Source organism: Hyla sarda, chromosome 1 (genome assembly GCF_029499605.1).
Source record: "Hyla sarda isolate aHylSar1 chromosome 1, aHylSar1.hap1, whole genome shotgun sequence".
In the NCBI taxonomy this organism is placed as follows: domain Eukaryota; kingdom Metazoa; phylum Chordata; class Amphibia; order Anura; family Hylidae; genus Hyla; species Hyla sarda.
This window is the reverse complement of record NC_079189.1, coordinates 469,701,726-469,724,542: the sequence shown is the minus strand read 5'-3', so window position 1 is coordinate 469,724,542 and position 22,817 is coordinate 469,701,726. Positions and strand designations below refer to the sequence as shown.

Genomic DNA, 22,817 nt, shown 5'->3' with positions numbered 1-22,817 from the left:
AATATCCCCTTCCAGTACCTGATAATCTCCATATAATATCCCCTTCCAGTACCTAATAATCTCCATATAATACCCCCTTCCAGTACCTGATAATCTCCATATAATACCCCCTTCCAGTACCTGATATTCTCCATGTAATGCCCCCTTCCAGTACATATTTCACATCTAATACCCCCTCCCAGTACAGTATAATCTCTCTCTAATTTGATACCCCCTCCCCCTCAGTCAACCTCATATATACATAAGTTCTGTGCATAAAACAATAAAATGGATGCTTCCAGGAGCATAAGAAACCATCGTTTTTGAGATTATAAAGTAAAATATGGATGGCATGATTTGTACTGCCATAAAGTTTCTTAATCATGCAAATTTCCTTTATTGTCAAATTAAGATGAAATTCATTAAATGCGTTCCTGCCAAGGCTGGTGGAAGGTGCCCTTCTCCTGACACCAGCTTTAATTGCATTCCATGATCTGAGTAAACATGAATGAAAAGGCCACCTTAAATGAAGTCATAATAGAAAGTATTCCTATCTAAATGACATTTATTTTGTATCTAAAGTGTTTCTGCTTCCAGCTATTTTTATATAGTTTTCAACAAGGAGTGTAAAATATATAGAAACTTTCTCTAGTTGTGGGATAAATCGTTGCAGCAGCTGCTGAGATTTGGAATTGATGATTATTAAAAATCCCGTTGCTCCTGATTCCTCACAGAGGTGACTAGTATTTGTCTTTATTGTTGTCTGCAGATGAGATGTTTTATACAGCGGTGGATTAACTGTACTTCAGGCCCTTAGCCAATGAAAAAACTTGGGCTTCTCACCCACTGCACCTTGTCTATAGTCAGCAGCATGGAAAGCCTGGTTAAATATAAAAAAAAAGAATATATTAAAAAACAGCAAAATAAAAAATGTGCTCCTCTATAAAGTTCCCCCTCCCCCCCAGACACACACACATACACTTGATCCAGTGCTCCAGTGACTGTGGGGGTCTTCACTTACAGGCTGCCAGTAATGATCAGGGGTATTCTTTACTACCACATGGGACCGCCTGTTTGGTTGCAGCTTTCAACATATTCCTGGCAATTTTTAGGTTAAGTCCAGGCATTGAATCATCTGCAGTGAATAGTTGCAGAACAGAAGAAATTACCTTTTTTATTACAGTTGATACTTTTTTATTATTTCTATTTGGAAAAAACATTTGGAAAAGATTACAACTCTATAAACATCCACACAAGGATTTGTTCACACAGGGGCCGATAAGATTTTTTTTGTAGCAGATTTGTGTCCACAGTGTAATAAAATCAGCAAAGTGGACTGTATACCTCTAAATAATGGTCATTAAGTTACCAAAGAAGAGCACTATACAAGAAACAAATAATATCATCATACACATCACCATTAAACTGTTACCAAACAAAAATAGTATGCTAAGATTATCCAACATTACCCTATAAGGGATCACATACACCAGCAGACCGATCCCCCACGATCAGACATCTTATCCCTTATCCTATGGATAGGGGATAAGATGCCAAGTGGTGAAGTACTTATTTAAGCACTGATCCTGTAGCCTAGTTTAGATGGTATGCGCTTCAAATACTAAGGTTTTTGTGTTCTATTCTTTTAATTATGTCTTTATTTCTTAATATTTTATTTTATTTATTTATTTATTTATGAAAAGGTGGGGGGTCCAAGGTAAACCAGCAGCAGGCTGGTATTATCAGGTAAGGAAAGTCCACCTCATTAGATGGTCCCCTTCTGATGGCACCTCTCTCTTTCTGCTACCCTTGAAGCATATTAGTAAGGAGGGTTAGTGTCACAAAGGATTGGTGTCACAAAGGATACTGTGGGCTGATGCCAAGCCTAGAATTAGTCACGGACAGGTGTCTATCACACACCTCCATTGCTTAGGGCCCTATTACACAGGGCAATTATCGACTGAAAAGGCCAATATCACCCTGTGTTATAGGGCAAGAAGCAGCTGAAAATTAGAATACAGGTTTAACACCTTAAGGACACAAGATGTACATGTATGCCTTGGTTGAGGCCCAAGTGTATGAAGCTTGCTTACAAGCTATGCGTTAAGTGTTAAAATTGCAGTGTCGATGCTTTAGGGGGACTGATTGGTATCTCCACAGTACTAGTGCAGGGTCCCCATCAGCCTTCATGACAAACAGAGGGCCCTCACCTGTCTCTGTGCCTTCTGCTGCTTGATCTGCTTTACCAGGCTGCTTTGGCAGACTAAAGAGGCAGTGTGCCGATAACACTGATCAATGCTATCCAATGGCATAGAATTGAACAGTATTTCCAGTCAAAAAAATATTATGTTAATGAAACCACCTGGTGAACTTCGTAAATGTAAAAAAGAAAAAGAATTGCTGATTTTATGTCAATTCACATATCATTTATTTTTTTTTTATTTTTTTTTATAAAATTTGTTCAAAAAGTCCCATCCTCCCAAAAAAGGTACCAATAAAAATGACAGATCAAAAGTGTTATATGGCTCAAAAGTGAACATTATTTTAACCATAAAGTGCACTGCAAAGAGATGATTTACAAAATTGGATATTGATTTTGTGGTAAAATTAGGTATTTCATTAGAAAGGACAATTGGTCTCACATAAAACAAGCTTTTATATGGCCCTGTAGGTTAAAAATGTAAAGAGTTATGGGTATTAGAGAGCAAGAAGGCATGTAACAACAACATTTACATGAATGGAGGGAAAGTGGTGTGATCGCACGAGGGGACGGGGTAGGATGTCACAAGGGAACGTGGCATGACGTCAGACCCAGAAATACAGAGGTTTCCAATACTGGAGCAGCAGCCTGGCAAAACAATTTGCGGGTGCAGCACGGAGATCGCAGGGGTTCCCATCGGCGGGCCCTCTGCTATCAGACATCTTATCCCTTAACCTTTGGACAGGGAATAAGCTTTTTTGGCCACAATACTCCCTTAATTCAGTCTCTGACCCTGCATTAGATCTCTCAAATCACTATGGAGGTCATTCCTTTTCCATAAAAAGCCTCCTTGCTGATTATGACCTATATGATGCATGGCGTCTCCAACATGCTTCAGAACGCGACTACACATACTGTTCGCCCGGTTTTCAGTCCTTTCAAACCCCTTTCAAACCCCTAAACATAGCTATATCTATTTTGCACAATTACGATCTTAGTCCTAAGGTCTTTCTATACCACCTTCAACAAACACATTTCCACCTTTGTCTAGAATGGTAGAAAACCCAGAATATCACAAAACATTATTACCATAGAGAGGCTGGCAGACTGGGACTTCCCCATCTGAAAGACTACCAAAGAGCTTGTATCTGAGATCAATTACAACACTGGTGGTCCGGTAACACGGATAAATTGTGGGTTTCCCTCGAGAGTACCTGCTCAGCCCCATTCTCCTTATGTTCAAGTATGCTCTTGGCATTAAAGGGGTTATCCGGGAATAGCAAACACAGCTAATTTCTTTCAAAAACACCTCCACGCCTGTCTCCAGGTTGGGTGTGATTTTACAACTTTGCTCCATACCCTTTAATGGAGCTGAGCTGGAGAACCACACCCAACCTGGAGACAGATGGGGAGCTGTTTATGAAAAAAAAGTAGCTCTGTTTCTCTATTACTGGATAACCCCTTTAAAACAAACCCGACCTCTATACTCCACAATACATTCCACTGGATTTCCTTGAACATCACATTCCAGGACTAAGCCTACGTTTCTGGACAGAGAAAGGAGTACAATTAGTTTAGGACTTGATTAGTGAACTAGGAGCAATGCATTTTTAGAGAAATTTAACCTACCACATGGCGATTTCTATAAAAGTCTTCAAATTAAAAGTCTATGGACTAATGACTTTAAATTAAGCTTGTAAATACCAACACCAACTCTGCATTTTCTTAAAAGGAATGACATTTTTCTATAAAAAACGTAGTGATAGGACATTGCCACACAAATTACCTTTTATGTAAAAGTGGGAATGAGATCTTGGAATCTCTATTACTCTGCCGCAATGGCATAAAGCTCTTCGTCTATCACGAAAACTGTTACTTTCCACCAACTCCCAAGAAGCAATTGCTAAAACTATATATTGATAGTACTATACGCCCTTCCAGATTGCACCTACTTGATCGTATGTACTCCAATTTGTGTTGGCAAAAATGTGGCGATGTTGGAACATTGTTCCACGATCTATGGGAATGCCCTGTCATACATCCAACTGCTCTTACAACGCCTTATTACACCGCAGTGCATTCTTCAACCTGAAACAACCCTATTCTTACTTAACCTGGATACTGTCTCGAGACATGCACAGATGATTGTGACCCAACTGGTTATGTCAACTAAACTCTTCCTTACGAGTAGTGTTGCTCGCGAATATTCGCAATTCGAATATTATTCGCGAATATCGCATATTCGCGAATTCGCGAATTTCGCGAATATAGCGCTATATATTCGTAATTACGAATATTCGTTTTTTTTCTTTTCTTCACAGTACACATCACAGTGATCACCCCTCTCTGCTTCCAGCTTGTGTGGTGTAAAGAAGGCACTAATACTACTGTGTGAGACTGGTGTGTGAAAATTCGCATATGCGAAACTTTCGCATATGCTAATTTTCGCATATGCGAATTTTCATGTATGCTAATTTTGTATATGCTAATTTTCACATATGTTAATTTTCGCATATACGAAAATAAAACGGGAATATAACGAATATGCGAATATTCGCGAATATATGACGAATATTCGTCCATATATTCGCGAATATTCGCGAATTCGAATATGGCCTATGCCGCTCAACACTACTTACGAGGAAGTGGAAATCAGAACGCTCCCTTCCCTACATGAAGTCATCAACTTGGTTAACCTAACTTGCAGTTATGAGAGAGCCTATGCTTTAGCTCAACATACACATGCCGAGTTTATAAAGCAATGGCAGAAATGGATCTCAAGCCCACACTGCCTCCCTGGTTGACTCTACGAATAAACAAGATTGTGTACTTGACACGACATAGATTGGGATATTGTTTATCTGTTTCTTTAATATTTGAATAGACTCGTACATTTAAGCTCTTGTTTATGTAAGTTCATGCTCATGTTTATTTAGCTTATTGGTACCGGTTTTTATATATTGTGCTCTATTTTTCTACTATGACTGTACCTGTCACGATCCCGGCTGGTAGGAGGTGGATCCTCTGTGCCAGAGAGGGATTGGCGAGACCGTGCTAGTGGACCGGTTCTAAGTCACTACTGGTTTTCACCAGAGCCCGCCGCAAAGTGGGATGGTCTTGCTGCGGCGGTAGTGACCAGGTCGTATCCACTAGCAACGGCTCAACCTCTCTGACTGCTGAAGATAGGCGAGGTACAAGGGAGTAGGCAGAAGCAAGGTCGGACGTAGCAGAAGGTCGGGGGCAGGCGGCAAGGATCGTAGTCAGGGGCAACGGCAGGAGGTCAGGAACACGGGCTAGGAACAAACAAGGGAACGCTTTCACTAGGCACAAGGGCATCAAGATCCGGCAAGGGAGTGCAGGGGAAGTGAGGTGATATAGGGAAGTGCACAGGTGGAAACTAATTAAGCTAATTGGAAGATTGGGCCAGGCACCATCATAGGTGCACTGGCCCTTTAAATCGCAGAGACCCGGCGCGCGCGCGCCCTAGGGAGCGGGGCCGCGCGCGCCGGGACAGGACCGACGGAGAGCGAGTCAGGTACGGGGACCGGGGTGCGTATCGCGAGCGGGCGCCACCCGCATCGCGAATCGCATCCCGGCTGGAGGCGGGACCGCAGCGCACCCGGTCAGTGGATCTGACCGGGGCACTGCAGCAACGAGGATGAGGCGAGCGCTCCGGGGAGGAACGGGGACCCGGAGCGCTCGGCGTAACAGTACCCCCCCCCTTGGGTCTCCCCCTCTTCTTGGGGCCAAAGAACCTGAGGAAAAAAAAGTCAATTTTTCCGTGATGAGGTCCGATGCACATTAGGAGGGGTTCTGTGCGGAAACGCATGAGACAGTCCAATCTTTTATTGTTAATACAATAGATGTAGAGGGGTCTGGCGAGACTGGTCACAGGGACGTAGAACCTGTTGATAAGAGAGGCCAAAAAAATTTTTCCTGCAGATCCGGAATCCAAGAAGACCATAGTAGAGAAGGAGAAGGTAGAGGCAGATATCCGCACAGGCACAGTAAGGCGTGGAGAAGCAGAGTTGACATCAAGAACTGTCTCACCTTTGTGCGGAGTCAGCGTACGTCTTTCCAGGCGGGGAGGACGGATAGGACAATCCTTCAGGAAGTGTTCGGTACCGGCATAGTACAGGCAAAGATTCTCCATGCGGCGTCGTGTCCTCTCTTGAGGTGTCAAGCGAGACCGGTCAACTTGCATAGCCTCCGCGGCGGGAAGCACAGGAACGGATTGCAGAGGACCAGAGGAGAGAGGAGCCGGGGAGAAAAAACGCCTCGTGCGAACAAAGTCCATATCCAGGCGGAGCTCCAGACGCCATCCGGAAGAACGCATGTCAATGCGAGTGGCAAGATGAATGAGTTCATGCAGGTTAGCAGGAGTTTCTCGTGCGGCCAGAACATCTTTAATGTTGCTGGATAGGCCTTTTTTAAAGGTCGCGCAGAGAATCTCACTATTGCAGGACAACTCGGAAGCAAGAGCACGGAACTGAATGGCGTACTCGCCAACGGAAGAAACACCCTGGACCAGGTTCAGCAGGGCAGTCTTGGCAGAAGAGGCTCGGGCAGGCTCCTCGAAGACACCACGGACCTCAGCGAAGTAGGACTGGACTGTGGCTGTGGCAGGATCATTGCGGACCCCATCAAATTTGTCCGGCAGGGACAAGCAGGGGTTAGGAGCGGCCGGTTACTGCGGAGGAGTTGCAGGAGCCGGCGGAGGAGATGGTTGTTGTAGCTGCTGTGTCTGTGGCAGCAGCTGCTGTATCTGTGACTGAAGTTGCAGTGTCACGGTGGTCAAGTATGCCAGCTGGTGATTTCGCTGGGCAATCCGTTGGGCTTGCTGGGCAATCTGTTGGGCTTGCTGGGCAATCACCGTGGTGAGGTCGGCGACAACTGGCAGAGGAACTTCAGCGGGATCCATGGCCGGATCTACTGCCACGATGCCGGCTGGCAGGAGGTGGATCCTCTGTGCCAGAGAGGGATAGCGAGGACCGTGCTAGTGGACCGGTTCTAAGACACTACTGGTTTTCACCAGAGCCCGCCGCAAAGCGGGATGGTCTTGCTGCGGCGGTAGTGACCAGGTCGTATCCACTAGCAACCGGTCACCTCTCTGGCTGCTGAAGAAAGGCGAGGTACAAGGGAGTAGGCAGAAGCAAGGTCGGACGTAGCAGAAGGTCGGGGGCAGGCGGCAAGGATCGTAGTCAGGGGCAACGGCAGGAGGTCAGGAACACGGGCTAGGAACAAACAAGGGAACGCTTTCACTAGGCACAAGGGCATCAAGATCCGGCAAGGGAGTGCAGGGGAAGTGAGGTGATATAGGGAAGTGCACAGGTGGAAACTAATTAAGCTAATTGGAAGATTGGGCCAGGCACCATCATAGGTGCACTGGCCCTTTAAATCGCAGAGACCCGGCGCGCGCGCGCCCTAGGGAGCGGGGCCGCGCGCGCCGGGACAGGACCGACGGAGAGCGAGTCAGGTACGGGGACCGGGGTGCGTATCGCGAGCGGGCGCCACCCGCATCGCGAATCGCATCCCGGCTGGAGGCGGGACCGCAGCGCACCCGGTCAGTGGATCTGACCGGGGCGCTGCAGCAACGAGGATGAGGCGAGCGCTCCGGGGAGGAACGGGGACCCGGAGCGCTCGGCGTAACAGTACCCTTATCGCAATATGTTCATATGTTGTACTTGGTGAAACCAGGGCATCTGTTAACAGCCTTCTGTTATTTGTTATCACTAATTTCGTATGTCTAGTCCTTTCTGGACCGAATTTACATAGATCTATGTCCATGCATCCTGGGTGTAGGCTGCTCATTGTTTCATCTGTATACTTGTATTATTCTCTTTGTAATCTGTTCTCATATTTAAAATAAAAAAATAAAAAAAAAATATATATATATATAAAAAAAAAAGTTCAATCTTCAGTCAGCGATCATGAAGCAATAAATTCTAGAATTGATTATACCTACTCTCCATATCTCAGCAAAAATCATTGAGACAAAAACTGTCCAATTTGCCCATAGAAACCAATCACAGCTTAGCTCTACTTTACCAGAGCAATTTTAGAATTGAAAGCTGAGCTGTGATTGGTTGCTATGGGCTAATCAGACAACTTTGGTCTCAGGCAGGTTGATAAAGTTCAGAGCAACGTTTCAGACAACAGCCCTTCATCAGGCATTGGGAGAGGATAGTTCTATTGTATTGTCTTTCATGACCCCTATTTTTTACCTTTCTTCCTCAAGCCTACTGACCTGTTAGGGGAAAACATTTCCAGATGGCTATGAAGCTCGACATATAGGGTGGCATGCAGCCCATGAGTCATCTGAGCAGATGTGATGGGGTGGATCCAATAGTGTTGTCTCTGTTCCTGTCTCTCCTCTTCGTCTTCTCCTCATGTTCCTCAGCAGCAGAACATCAAAACTGAAAAGAATGTACATTTTCTACATGGTGAATAAACTCCAGGCACATCGTCTGACAGCAAAGAGCCACAAACCACACTTTCCTTTTCAATGCTCAATGCAGACTGACAATCCCTGTTTGGCGATTCCTTTTATAGCTTCCTGAATCTGAGAGAGAAGAAGTTAAACAGAACGGAATAGGTTAAATAATTGAGCTAAATAACAGACATCAACAGTGATAAAAAAAAAAAAAAATAATTTGATATAACGGAGCATTGAAATCAGTTTCTGATCTATTAACCCCTTAAAGGGGTACTCTGATGGAATTTTTTTTTTATAAAATCAACTGGTGCCAGAAAGTTAAAGAGATTTGTAAATTACTTCTAATTGAACATCTTAATCCATCCAGTACTTATCAGTTGCTGTATGCTCCAGAGGAAGTTCTTTTCTATTTAATCTTTTTTCTGTCCGACCACAGTGCTCTCTGCTGACACTCTGCTGAAAAGAAATTCAATAAGAAAACAACTTCCTGTGGAGCATACAGCAGCTGATAAATACTGTAAGGATTAAGATTTTTAAATAGAAGGACAAAGCCTATTTTTGTAATGTCTGTTTTCTGTGGTATTGCACTTTTCTGTTTTAGGTCCTATTCAGACTTTGTTTTTATGTCTGAACAGTTTCTGTGCTAATTCTTCCTTTGGTTGGAAGAGTTAATGCTCTCAGCCTATGAAAGCTTGGGTGTGGTTTTAAAACCCGAGCTCTGTGGGTACACTGGACAGGTGATTAGTTATACTCTGACTGTTTTATGATTCACCTTTGCTATGTTTGTCTGTTTATATTCTGAGTTTTTACCATTGTTGTTTCCTGTTATGATATTGATTTTAGTCTGCATGGTTTTAGTAGATCTCTCGCTTTTTAGTATATGTATGTCCATTCTGCTTTAACCTTGTTATCTTAGTCTGTGTTCACTGTTAGTCTTGTGCTTGTACCCATGCTCAGTATTTAGTATTCCTGTTTAGAGTTCTGACCCGTATTCCTCCATCTTATGTAGTTTAGTTTTGTAATATTCCTGTATGTTATCTTGATTTGTATTCCTCCATGTTTTGGAGTTTGGCTTTTTTTGGAGTCTGTTCAGACTCATCTGGTTCTCAGTTCAGTGTTCTGTGTATTATATCTCTGTTTCCTTCTAGGCCAGCATTCTGATATCTCAGTGAGATTGCCCACTGACAACAAGTCTATTTGGCTTTGGTATTTAGATCCCTGCATGTTTGGAGTGATGTGTTCTGTTTGTTTCTTTGTTCAGTGTACAGTGTGAACTGTGTTCTAGGTTTCCTGACCTGTTTAGTGTTGACATTAAGTTCATCTGTTCATCCCCTGCATCTCCTGGTTTCTGCTGTATACTTATTCCATACCCAGTCTTGTTTATATATTCTTATCTGCCGTTAATCTTGATTCTGGTTTCTGAATTGTATGTTAGTATGCTTTATTCTGCCTTGTTTCTATAATAATATCTGTTCTGGTTTTTGTATTCCTGTTACGTTTCTGACCTGTCCGCAACTTTGCACTGTATTTTTGTTTACCTTTATGCCCATTGCACTTTAGTGCAGGAAGGGGCCGGCACCTAGTTTGTCGATCCATCATTTAGGCTGGATTGGCAAGTAGGCAGGAAGAGTGTTTCTAGGGACAGCTTAAGGCTCACTGTCCCTGTCCACTCTCGGTCATGACAATTTTGGCCTTAAAGGAAATCTGTCAGCAGTGTCACCTGCACTAACCTGTCAGTACCAACAGGTAGTGCAGGTGACACTGATGACAACGGTACTTACCTTCTCCCGTTTCGTGCAGGGAATCTCCAGTAACCTGGGGGCACGGGCGTAGCTTAGTGACATCACTGTCCTCTAGCAGCGGGTCCCAGAAGTGAGCAGCAGCAGTGATGTCAATAAGCTCCACTCATGCTGCTGTTCTCTGCTGGGTCCTGCTGCTAGAAAACAGTAGCGGTGACTTCGCTAAGCTCTGCCTGTGCCACAAGCCGGGCCCGGAGCTGAAGCTTTTCGGAGAAGATTACCAGAGATCCTCTGCACGGAACAGGACAAGGTAAGTACCATTGTCATAGGTGTCCCCTGCACTACCTGTCGGTACATACAGGTTAGTGTAGGTGACACTGCTGACAGATTTCCTTTAAGGACAAAGACAGTTGTTACGCCGAGCACTCCGGGTCCCCGCTCCTCCCCGGAGCGCTCGCTTCACTCCCTCCGCTGCAGCGCTCCGGTCACGTCCTCTGACCCGGGGCGCTGCGATCCCGCTGCCAGCCGGGATGCGATTCGCGATGCGGGTAGCGCCCGCTCGCGATGCGCACCCCGGCTCCCCTACCTGACTCGCTCCCCGTCTGTTCTGTCCCGGCGCGCGCGGCCCCGCTCCCTAGGGCGCGCGCGCGCCGGGTCTCTGCGATTTAAAGGGCCACTGCGCCGCTGATTGGCGCAGTGGTTCCAATTAGGGTTTTCACCTGTGCACTTCCCTATATTACCTCACTTCCCTTGCACTCCCTTGCCGGATCTTGTTGCCTTAGTGCCAGTGAAAGCGTTCCTTGTGTGTTCCTTGCCTGTGTTTCCAGACCTTCTGCCGTTGCCCCTGACTACGATCCTTGCTGCCTGCCCCGACCTTCTGCTACGTCCGACCTTGCTTCTGCCTACTCCCTTGTACCGCGCCTATCTTCAGCAGCCAGAGAGGTGAGCCGTTGCTAGTGGATACGACCTGGTCACTACCGCCGCAGCAAGACCATCCCGCTTTGCGGCGGGCTCTGGTGAAAACCAGTAGTGGCTTAGAACCGCTCCACTAGCACGGTCCACGCCAATCCCTCTCTGGCACAGAGGGTCCACTACCTGCCAGCCGGCATCGTGACAGTAGATCCGGCCATGGATCCCGCTGAAGTTCCTCTGCCAGTTGTCGCTGACCTCACCACGGTGGTCGCCCAGCAGTCACAACAGATAGCGCAACAAGGCCAACAGCTGTCTCAACTGACCGTTATGCTACAACAGTTGCTACCACAGCTTCAGCAGTCATCTCCTCCGCCAGCTCCTGCACCTCCTCCGCAGCGAGTGGCCGCTCCTGGGATACGCTTATCCTTGCCGGATAAATTTGATGGGGACTCTAAGTTTTGCCGTGGCTTTCTTTCCCAATGTTCCCTGCATCTGGAGATGATGTCGGACCTGTTTCCCACTGAAAGGTCTAAGGTGGCTTTCGTAGTCAGTCTTCTGTCCGGAAAAGCCCTGTCATGGGCCACACCGCTCTGGGACCGCAATGACCCCGTCACTGCCTCTGTACACTCCTTCTTCTCGGAAATCCGAAGTGTCTTTGAGGAACCTGCCCGAGCCTCTTCTGCTGAGACTGCCCTGTTGAACCTGGTCCAGGGTAATTCTTCCGTTGGCGAGTATGCCGTACAATTCCGTACACTTGCTTCAGAATTGTCCTGGAATAATGAGGCCCTCTGCGCGACCTTCAAAAAAGGCCTATCCAGCAACATTAAAGATGTTCTGGCCGCACGAGAAATTCCTGCTAATCTACATGAACTTATTCACCTAGCCACTCGCATTGACATGCGTTTTTCTGAAAGGCGTCAGGAACTCCGCCAAGATATGGACTCTGTTCGCACGAGGCGTTTCGTCTCCTCGGCTCCTCTCTCCTCTGGTCCCCTGCAATCTGTTCCTGTGCCTCCCGCCGTGGAGGCTATGCAGGTCGACCGGTCTCGCCTGACACCTCAAGAGAGGACACAACGCCGTATGGAGAACCTCTGCCTGTACTGTGCTAGTACCGAACACTTCCTGAGGGATTGTCCTATCCGTCCTCCCCGCCTGGAAAGACGTACGCTGACTCCGCACAAAGGTGAGACAGTCCTTGATGTCTACTCTGCTTCTCCACGTCTTACTGTGCCTGTGCGGATGTCTGCCTCTGCCTTCTCCTTCTCTACAGTGGCCTTCTTGGACTCTGGATCTGCAGGAAATTTTATTTTGGCCTCTCTCGTCAACAGGTTCAACATCCCGGTGACCAGTCTCGCCAGACCCCTCTACATCAATTGTGTAAATAATGAAAGATTGGACTGTACCATACGTTTCCGCACGGAGCCCCTTCTTATGAGCATCGGATCTCATCATGAGAGGATTGAACTTTTGGTCCTCCCCAATTGCACCTCGGAGATTCTCCTTGGACTTCCCTGGCTTCAACTTCATTCCCCAACCCTGGATTGGTCCACTGGGGAGATCAAGAGTTGGGGGTCCTCTTGTTCCAAGAACTGTCTAAAACCGGTTCCCAGTAACCCTTGCCGTAACTCTGTGGTTCCTCCAGTAACCGGTCTCCCTAAGGCCTATATGGACTTCGCGGATGTTTTCTGCAAAAAACAAGCTGAGACTCTACCTCCTCACAGGCCTTATGATTGCCCTATCGACCTCCTCCCGGGTACTACTCCACCCCGGGGCAGAATTTATCCTCTCTCTGCCCCAGAGACTCTTGCCATGTCCGAATACGTCCAGGAGAATCTAAAAAAGGGCTTTATCCGTAAATCCTCCTCTCCTGCCGGAGCCGGATTTTTCTTTGTGTCCAAAAAAGATGGCTCCCTACGTCCTTGCATTGACTACCGCGGTCTTAATAAAATCACGGTTAAGAACCGCTACCCCTTACCCCTCATCTCTGAACTCTTTGATCGCCTCCAAGGTGCCCACATCTTCACTAAATTGGACTTAAGAGGCGCCTATAACCTCATCCGCATCAGAGAGGGGGACGAGTGGAAAACGGCATTTAACACCAGAGATGGACACTTTGAGTATCTGGTCATGCCCTTTGGACTGTGCAATGCCCCTGCCGTCTTCCAAGACTTTGTCAATGAAATTTTTCGTGATCTGTTATACTCCTGTGTTGTTGTATATCTGGACGATATCCTAATTTTTTCTGCCAATCTAGAAGAACACCGCCAGCATGTCCGTATGGTTCTTCAGAGACTTCGTGACAACCAACTCTATGCCAAAATTGAGAAATGTCTGTTTGAATGCCAATCTCTTCCTTTTCTAGGATATTTGGTCTCTGGCCAGGGACTACAGATGGATCCAGACAAACTCTCTGCCGTCTTAGATTGGCCACGCCCCTCCGGACTCCGTGCTATCCAACGCTTTTTGGGGTTCGCCAATTATTACAGGCAATTTATTCCACATTTTTCTACCATTGTGGCTCCTATCGTGGCTTTAACCAAAAAAAATGCTGATCCCAAGTCCTGGCCTCCTCAAGCAGAAGACTCCTTTAAACGACTCAAGTCTGCCTTTTCTTCGGCTCCCGTGCTCTCCAGACCTGACCCTTCCAAACCCTTCCTATTGGAGGTTGATGCCTCCTCAGTGGGAGCTGGAGCTGTTCTTCTACAAAAAAATTCTTCCGGGCATGCTGTCACTTGTGGTTTTTTCTCTAGGACCTTCTCTCCAGCGGAGAGGAACTACTCCATCGGGGATCGAGAGCTTCTAGCCATTAAATTAGCACTTGAGGAATGGAGGCATCTGCTGGAGGGATCAAGATTTCCTGTTATTATCTACACCGACCACAAGAACCTCTCCTACCTCCAGTCTGCCCAACGGCTGAATCCTCGCCAGGCCCGGTGGTCTCTGTTCTTTGCCCGATTTAATTTTGAGATTCACTTTCGTCCTGCCGATAAGAACATTAGGGCCGATGCTCTCTCTCGTTCCTCGGATGCCTCAGAAGTTGATCTCCCTCCGCAACACATCATTCCACCTGACTGCCTGATCTCCACTTCTCCTGCCTCCATCAGGCAGACTCCTCCAGGAAAGACCTTTGTTTCTCCACGCCAACGCCTCGGAATCCTCAAATGGGGTCACTCCTCCCATCTCGCAGGTCATGCGGGCATCAAGAAATCTGTGCAACTCATCTCTCGCTTCTATTGGTGGCCGACTCTGGAGACGGATGTTGGGGACTTTGTGCGAGCCTGCACTATCTGTGCCCGGGATAAGACTCCTCGCCAGAAGCCTGCTGGTTTTCTTCATCCTCTGCCTGTCCCCGAACAGCCTTGGTCTCTGATTGGTATGGATTTTATTACTGATTTACCCCCTTCCCGTGGCAACACCGTTATTTGGGTGGTCGTTGATCGATTCTCCAAAATGGCACATTTCATCCCTCTTCCTGGTCTTCCTTCTGCGCCTCAGTTGGCTAAACAATTTTTTGTACACATTTTTCGTCTTCACGGGTTGCCTACGCAGATTGTCTCGGATAGAGGGGTCCAATTCGTGTCTAAATTCTGGAGGGCTCTCTGTAAACAACTCAAGATTAAATTAAATTTTTCCTCTGCATATCATCCCCAGTCCAATGGACAAGTAGAAAGAATTAACCAGATCCTGGGTGATTATTTGCGACATTTTGTTTCCTCCCGCCAGGATGACTGGGCAGATCTCCTTCCATGGGCCGAATTCTCGTATAACTTCAGGGTCTCTGAATCTTCCTCCAAATCCCCATTTTTCGTGGTGTACGGCCGTCACCCTCTTCCCCCCCTCCCTACCCCCTTGCCCTCTGGTCTGCCCGCTGTGGATGAAATTTCTCGTGACCTTTCCATTATATGGAGAGAGACCCAAAATTCTCTCTTACAGGCTTCTTCACGCATGAAGAGGTTCGCGGATAAGAAAAGAAGAGCTCCCCCCGTTTTTTCCCCTGGAGACAAGGTATGGCTCTCCGCTAAATATGTCCGCTTCCGTGTCCCTAGCTACAAGTTGGGACCACGCTATCTTGGTCCTTTCAAAATTTTGTGTCAAATTAATCCTGTCTCTTATAAACTTCTTCTTCCTCCTTCTCTTCGTATCCCTAATGCCTTTCACGTCTCTCTTCTCAAACCACTCATCCTCAACCGTTTTTCTCCCAAATCTGTTCCTCCCACTCCTGTTTCCGGCTCCTCGGACGTCTTCTCGGTCAAGGAAATTTTGGCTGCCAAAAAGGTCAGAGGGAAAAATTTTTTTTTAGTAGACTGGGAGGGTTGTGGTCCTGAAGAGAGATCCTGGGAACCTGAGGACAACATCCTTGACAAAAGTCTGCTCCTCAGGTTCTCAGGCTCCAAGAAGAGGGGGAGACCCAAGGGGGGGGGTACTGTTACGCCGAGCGCTCCGGGTCCCCGCTCCTCCCCGGAGCGCTCGCTTCACTCCCTCCGCTGCAGCGCTCCGGTCACGTCCTCTGACCCGGGGCGCTGCGATCCCGCTGCCAGCCGGGATGCGATTCGCGATGCGGGTAGCGCCCGCTCGCGATGCGCACCCCGGCTCCCCTACCTGACTCGCTCCCCGTCTGTTCTGTCCCGGCGCGCGCGGCCCCGCTCCCTAGGGCGCGCGCGCGCCGGGTCTCTGCGATTTAAAGGGCCACTGCGCCGCTGATTGGCGCAGTGGTTCCAATTAGGGTTTTCACCTGTGCACTTCCCTATATTACCTCACTTCCCTTGCACTCCCTTGCCGGATCTTGTTGCCTTAGTGCCAGTGAAAGCGTTCCTTGTGTGTTCCTTGCCTGTGTTTCCAGACCTTCTGCCGTTGCCCCTGACTACGATCCTTGCTGCCTGCCCCGACCTTCTGCTACGTCCGACCTTGCTTCTGCCTACTCCCTTGTACCGCGCCTATCTTCAGCAGCCAGAGAGGTGAGCCGTTGCTAGTGGATACGACCTGGTCACTACCGCCGCAGCAAGACCATCCCGCTTTGCGGCGGGCTCTGGTGAAAACCAGTAGTGGCTTAGAACCGCTCCACTAGCACGGTCCACGCCAATCCCTCTCTGGCACAGAGGGTCCACTACCTGCCAGCCGGCATCGTGACAACAGTTTTGTTTTTTGCCTTTTTGTTTTAAATTTTTTCACTTACAGACCCAAATGAGGGCTGATTTTTAATATGATCTAATGTACTTTGTAATATCCCCTTTTATTTTACTATAAAATGTACAGCGCAATAAAAAATATTATTTTGTGGGGAGTACAGATGAGCGAATCGAAGCTGATGAACCTGAATTTGTTACGAATTTAAAGAAATATTCGATTCACAATGAATGCGAATATCGCTGAGATTCTATCACGCAAATCACTTCATTAAACTCGATTTACTGTGGTACAGGCTCCGGGGCATCTAAAATGGCGGATCCATATGTCAGTACATGGGGCAAGGGACGCTGGGAAGGCGGGAAGGCAAGGTGGGAAGGGAAATAGGTGGTATGACCCTGAATCAGCAGCCAGTCACCCCTGTGATGTCACAGCCCTATATAATCGGCAGCCATATTTCGGCCAGCCACTTCATTCATTACACGGCAGAGATATAGGACGGACAGCCTGTGTGTGTGTGTTACAACAGAGAAAAGCGCATTCCAGCAGCGTTCAACATCCTCCTAGTCACATCAGCGTTCTCGTGGACAGAGAGCATTATTTTTTTTCACTGAAAAGGATTTTTACTGCAGCTGCTGGCATTAACCTCCCAGTCAATTTCTTCGGCATAGTTTTACAGAGAGGGGCGCATAACTGTGTGTTGCCTCATACATTTCAACAAGCTGTATCAACTTCATAAACCTTAGCAGAGGAGGAAGGAATAATTTTTCAGCTTAATTCAGTGTCTTTGTTCCACAAAAAATCATCTACTGGTTATACAAGTCTGTAGATGGTATAAAACCCAGCAGTCCATTCCTAATAGTCTGTGACAGAGTGCAATTTTGTGTTTAGTACACATCTTTTTTTGGCTGCAGCACTGTTGTGTACTGTTGGTGTTTTACAAAATTATATATTTTTTAAGGGTACTGTAGCGCATTTTTCTGCCCTCATCAGTGCATACAGCATACGTACATCTAAGTAGTGTGCTATTTTGTACCCGATAATCTGTCAAGGGCCTAAATACTGTGAAAGGACAGACAAAAGTAATCACCGGCTGGTGTTTTACAAAAATACAGTTTTTAGGCATACTGTACCAAATTTTTCTGCCCTCATCAGTGCATACCGCAAACGTACATCTAAGTAGTGAACTATTTTGTACCTGTTAATCTGTCAAGGGCCTAAATACTGTGAAAGGACAGACAAAAGTAATCACCGGCTGGTGTTTTACAAACATACATAGTTTTTGGGCGTATTGTAGCGCATTTTTCTGCCCTCATCAGTGCATTCCGCATACGTACATCTAAGTAGTGTACTATTTTGTACCTGTTAATCTGTCAAGGGCCTACATACTGTGAAAGGCCAGCCAAAAGTGCACACCTGCTGCTGTTCTAGACAAATACTGTTTTAAGCGTAATGGAGCGTATTGTACTCCCCTTATATGCGCTCTAAGTATGTCAGGTAGAGAAGTGCCAGGACGTGCACAGAGGAGTGGCAGAGGCCTAAATCCTTCAGGCAGAGGTCTCAGCAGACTAGGTGCGAGTGGCAGCAGGAGTCACAGCAAGAGGCCTGAGCTCCCATTATCAGCTAGTGGTCGTGTCTCGACCAGCAACCCATCTGCCGTCGTTGTTTGGTTAACACGGTCATCCACTTAATGGGACATCTGACACCCCCAGTCAACAGTCGGTGGGTTCCTCAGACACAACCCTCAGTTGGCATGGCCAAAGAGCAGTCTCTGTCTTCCATTGCCTCTGTCCTATGCTGTTCTGTCCCCTAAAGTAGTATCTTATGCCGTGGGTTCAGCTCGACTATTCAGTGAGGACGATCTAATAGAGGATAGTCAGCAGCTACTGCCCAGCCAAGAAGTGGAGGAGACATCCGCCGCTTCCTCCGCTAGGTGGGCAAGTAGTGATGAGGAGAGTGACGTGGGAGCTGGTTTTTGCCAGCATTCAGGGTCCTGAAGCAGACACTGTTGAGGAACCTGAGGAGACACTTGTTGATTATGATGAAGCCGATCGTAATTGGGAGCCGGGTAAAGAAGGTGCTTCATCATCATCAGGAAAAGAGAGTCGCAGGTTGCCCCTGAGCTAGCAAGGTGGTAGCATGGTTGGCAGTCAGTATCATGGCAGAAGTGGAAATTCTGGAGCCACACATGCCCGGGGGAGACCACCTGCTTTGCGGAAGCATACCTTCCCGTAAGGTAGTTGAACAGGGGTTCCTGGAGACTGCAGCAGTAGCAGTCAATTAGTGCGGACTGTTGGTGGGAAAATCAACTACTCGGCAGTTTGGCAGTTTTTCATCAAGCATCCGGAGGAGGTTCACATAGCCACATGCAAGATATGTCGGCAGAAGGTGAAGCGTGGCCAGGGTCCCAATGTCGGCACCACGACCTTGCATCAACATGTGCTTCGCCACCATAAAGAGGCCTGGGAGAACCATGACTCCGATGTAGTGGTCCAGCCTGCTGCATCCCCCAGTGACACGCCGCTCCCTCTTTCAGCCAGCCAAGGCTCCACCTCCTCAGCCGAAGGGAGCTGTGTGTCATACCCATCTTCTGTCGCTCCAGATGCTCCTGCTCCTCCAAATTTTAGTCAACCATTCCACCAACAATCCATCGGTGAAGCCATGTCCAAAAAGACAACAGTATGCGCTCACTCATGAAACAGTGCAGAAGCTGAATGTGCTCTTGTCTATGTTGCTGGGGCTGCAGTCCCACCCTTTTCAAGTGGTGGACTCTGCACCTTTCAGAAAACTGATGGCTTGTGCCAAGCCGAGGTGGAGAGTGCCAAGCCGTCACTTCTTTGCAAAGAAGGCAGTACCAGCCCTGCATAATTTTGTGGAAGAGAAGGTGGTCCAGTCCTTGAGCCTCTCTGTGTGTACCAAAGTGCACGGCAACGCCGATGCCTGGAGCTGTAGCTACGGTCAGGGACAATACATGTCCTTTACGGCTCCCTGGGTGAATGTGGTTCCTGCACAGCCACAACACCAACTTGCACAGGTCATGCCGCTTCATCCTCCACGCTCTCAGGCCATTGGTCCTGTGACAGTGTGCGACTCCGCCTCCTCATACTCCACTGTGTCCTCAGCCTCCACTGCCCGGACAAGTCTCAGTGGCCCTCCAGCATACCATGTGTTCAGGGCACGGCAATGTCACACTGTTCTTCACATTGTTTGCCTTAGCGAAAAGAGTCACACAGACGAGGAACTGCTAAAAGTAATTTGTAAAGAAATCGTAGCATGGCTTACGCCACGAAATTTGGAAATGGGAACCATGGTGGCTGACAACGGGAAGAACAACTTGCATGCGCTGCAATTGGGATGGCTGAGACATGCGCCCTGCATGGAACACGTGTTCAATCTGGTTGTGAAGCAGTTCCTGAAGTGTTCCCCCATTTGCAAGACATCCTAACAATGGAAAGGAAACTTTGCATCCACTTCAGCCACTCGTACACTGCAAAGCACACCCTCCTTGAGCTGCAGCGTCAGAACATTATCCCCCAACATAGTCTGATTTATGACATTGCCACACGTTGGAATTCCACCCTCCATATGTTGGACTGACTGTACAAACAGAGAAAAGCCATCACCGATTTCTTGATGATCCAAGCGGATAAGGGTACTCCCCTGTGTAACTTCAATGTGAACCAGTGGCAGCTCATACGTGACACCTGCCATTTGCTCAGACCCTTTGAGGAAGCCACATTATTAGTATGTTGTCAGGATTACGGGATGAACGACATCATTCCACTGCTTCATTTCTTACAGAACATGTTGGAAACTATGGCTGGTCAGGGCAATGGAGACGTGGCCCCTACATTTCACAGCCACATGAGCCCTGTGGGGGCTGAACTGGAGGAGGAGGATGAGGAGGGGAAGGGGCACAGTTGAGCACAGTATTGGTTTTGTCAAATGGCCGGTTTTTCTAGTAATCTGACAGGAGAGAAGGAGCAGCCAGAGGAGCTAGAGGGTTATGAGGAAGGCGAGATAGAGGACCCAGACACACCGTGGCAGTATGCAGTGGAGATGGAGGCTGGGATTCCCTCCGAGTCACTTGCACAAATGGCACGATGCATTCTCACTTGCTTGCATACGGACAGCTGAATTGTCACCATTCGGCAGCAGGATGACTTTTGGATCTCCACCTTATTGGACCCTCACTACCGCCACAAAATAGGGGCCTTTTTTACACCCACTGAGAGGGAGGACAAAATGACCTACTACAGAGGCATTCTATGTAGTCAGTTGGCCGATGCCTATTGGCGCTTTTGTCCATCCTCTCGCAGGTCTGACTCGGGGGCCCTCTGCGCTCACCTTCCATTGCCATGGCTGCTTCGGAGGGGTGGGGTGGCAGTAGCAGTACCAGCTTCATCAGCAGCAGCCTGAGTCTACAGTCGCTGATGAGTAGCTTTCTTCACCCGCATATTGAAGCAACTCATCACCAGCAGGTAGTTGCATACCTTGACATGCCCATGCCAACACACCTTGAAGATCCGCTGGACTTCTGGGCAGCCAAACTTGATTTGTGGACGCAACTAGCAGAGTTTGCCCTGGAAAAGCTGTCCTGCCCAGGCAGTAGTGTGATATCAGAGCGGGTGTTTAGTGCGGCGGGGGCCTTAGTCACCTCAAGGAGAACTCATCTGTCCACGAAAAATGTGGAGAGACTGACCTTTGTAAAGATGAATCAGACATGGATCAGCCAGGATTTCCAACCACCAATGCCTGATGCATCAGAGTAGATTGACCATGGTGCCACATCAACACTTCACAAATATGGATAGAGCTAATTACAAATATTCCCCAGTTACAAACAGTCCTCCGCTTCAGACCTTCCCCCCCCCCCCCCCCCCCACCTTTGTCACCGGGTACAGTGATCCCTCAACTTACAATGGCCTCAACATACAATAGTTTCAACATACAATGGTCTTTTCTGGACCATAGTAACTTGAAACCAGACTCAACATACAATGCTATGGAATGTGCGAAACTTGTCAATGACTGGAAGAACCGACCAATCAGAATGGGTATTTCACTGGTAATACTCATGTATTAATAAAGTGCATGTACTGACTGGTGTCTGGTAGCGCCCCCTACAGTACAGGGAGGTATTACATGTTCTGTACTCTTTACCTCTGCCAGGGTTAGCTGCTCCTTTGGACACCAGGTGAGGGCGGCTCCATTTTCCTTTTTTTAGGACACTGCGTGTTCTGTACACGACCCTGAAGAAGCTTCTGTTCTCTACATAGACCAGTGTTTCCCAAAGAGGGTGCCTTCAGCTGTTGCAAAACTACAACTTCCAGCATGCCCGGACAGCCTTTGGCTAATCGGGCATGCTGGGAGTTGTAGTTTTGCAACATCTGGAGGTACTCTGGTTGGGAAACACTGAAATTGACAGCTCCCAGCAGATCTGTATTACTTTTATATGTAAGGATTTGCTTTATCTGCATTAGTTATCTACTTAGTTTTCTTTAATCCTCACTTTTTCCTATTTTTGGATGACATTTTGATGGCTTCAGAACCAATTACCAGGTGTCCATAGAGTTCTGGTCTCAACATACGATGGTTTCAACATGCAATCCTCATCCTGGAACCAATTAATATTGTAACTTGAGGGACTACTGTACTGGTATTGCTACCCACCACACCCCTCTGTCACCCGGTCACTTTCAGAACTCCTGATACTGCTGCTGTCACCTCCAGGCTGTCTCATTCAGCCACTATATGGTCTCCTCATGCTTCAGCCACCTCCAGGCTGTGTCATCCAGCCAATATATGGTCTACTCATGCTTCAGCCACCTCCAGGCTGTGTCATTCAACAACCACATGGTTTTGTGATGCTGCTGGGCCTAGGACATTACCTATATATGTTTATGGTAGCACTAGGTACCATACATCTTCAATGGAAATTTCAAAATTCATCTTTTATTCTTAGAGATTGTGAGGCCCTATTGTCTCCACATCTGCCGCCAACTCCAGGCTGTGCCATTCAGCCACTATATGGTCTCCCCATGCTGCCACAAACTACAGGCAGTCAATCAGCCACTATATGGTCTCCTCATACTGATGCCACCTCCAGGCTGTCTCATTCAGCCACTATGTGGTCTCTTCTCATGCTTCAGCCAACTCCAGCCAACTTCAATTTCAAAATCCTCAATTTCAATTTCAAAATCTTACATTTCTATTTAAAATTCCTATATTTCAATGGTCTCCTCATGCTTCTGCCACCTCCGGGCTGTGCCATTCAGACACTATATGGTCTCTTCATGCTGCCACAATCTCCAAGCTGTGCCATTCAGCCACTATATGGTCTCCTCCTAATGATGCCACCTCCAGACTCTGTCATTGTGCTGCCATGCCACATGTGACTCCTTGTTAGATTTGGTCCTTTGTACCC

The 22,817-nt window shown here is 47.5% G+C and overlaps 1 long non-coding RNA gene across 1 annotated transcript in view; it reads right to left on the bottom strand.

Moving 5' to 3' along the window:
* Positions 1-423: 423 nt before the first annotated feature.
* LOC130309960 (uncharacterized) overlaps positions 424-22,817 on the bottom strand; it is an 89,234-nt gene continuing 66,840 nt past the window's right edge. Inside the window, exons 5-7 of the long non-coding RNA XR_008858534.1 lie at positions 8,427-8,741; positions 959-1,114; positions 424-859 (exon numbers count right to left, since the gene is read on the bottom strand). This is a non-coding gene — a long non-coding RNA (uncharacterized LOC130309960). The remainder of the gene's footprint in view (positions 860-958; positions 1,115-8,426; positions 8,742-22,817) is intronic.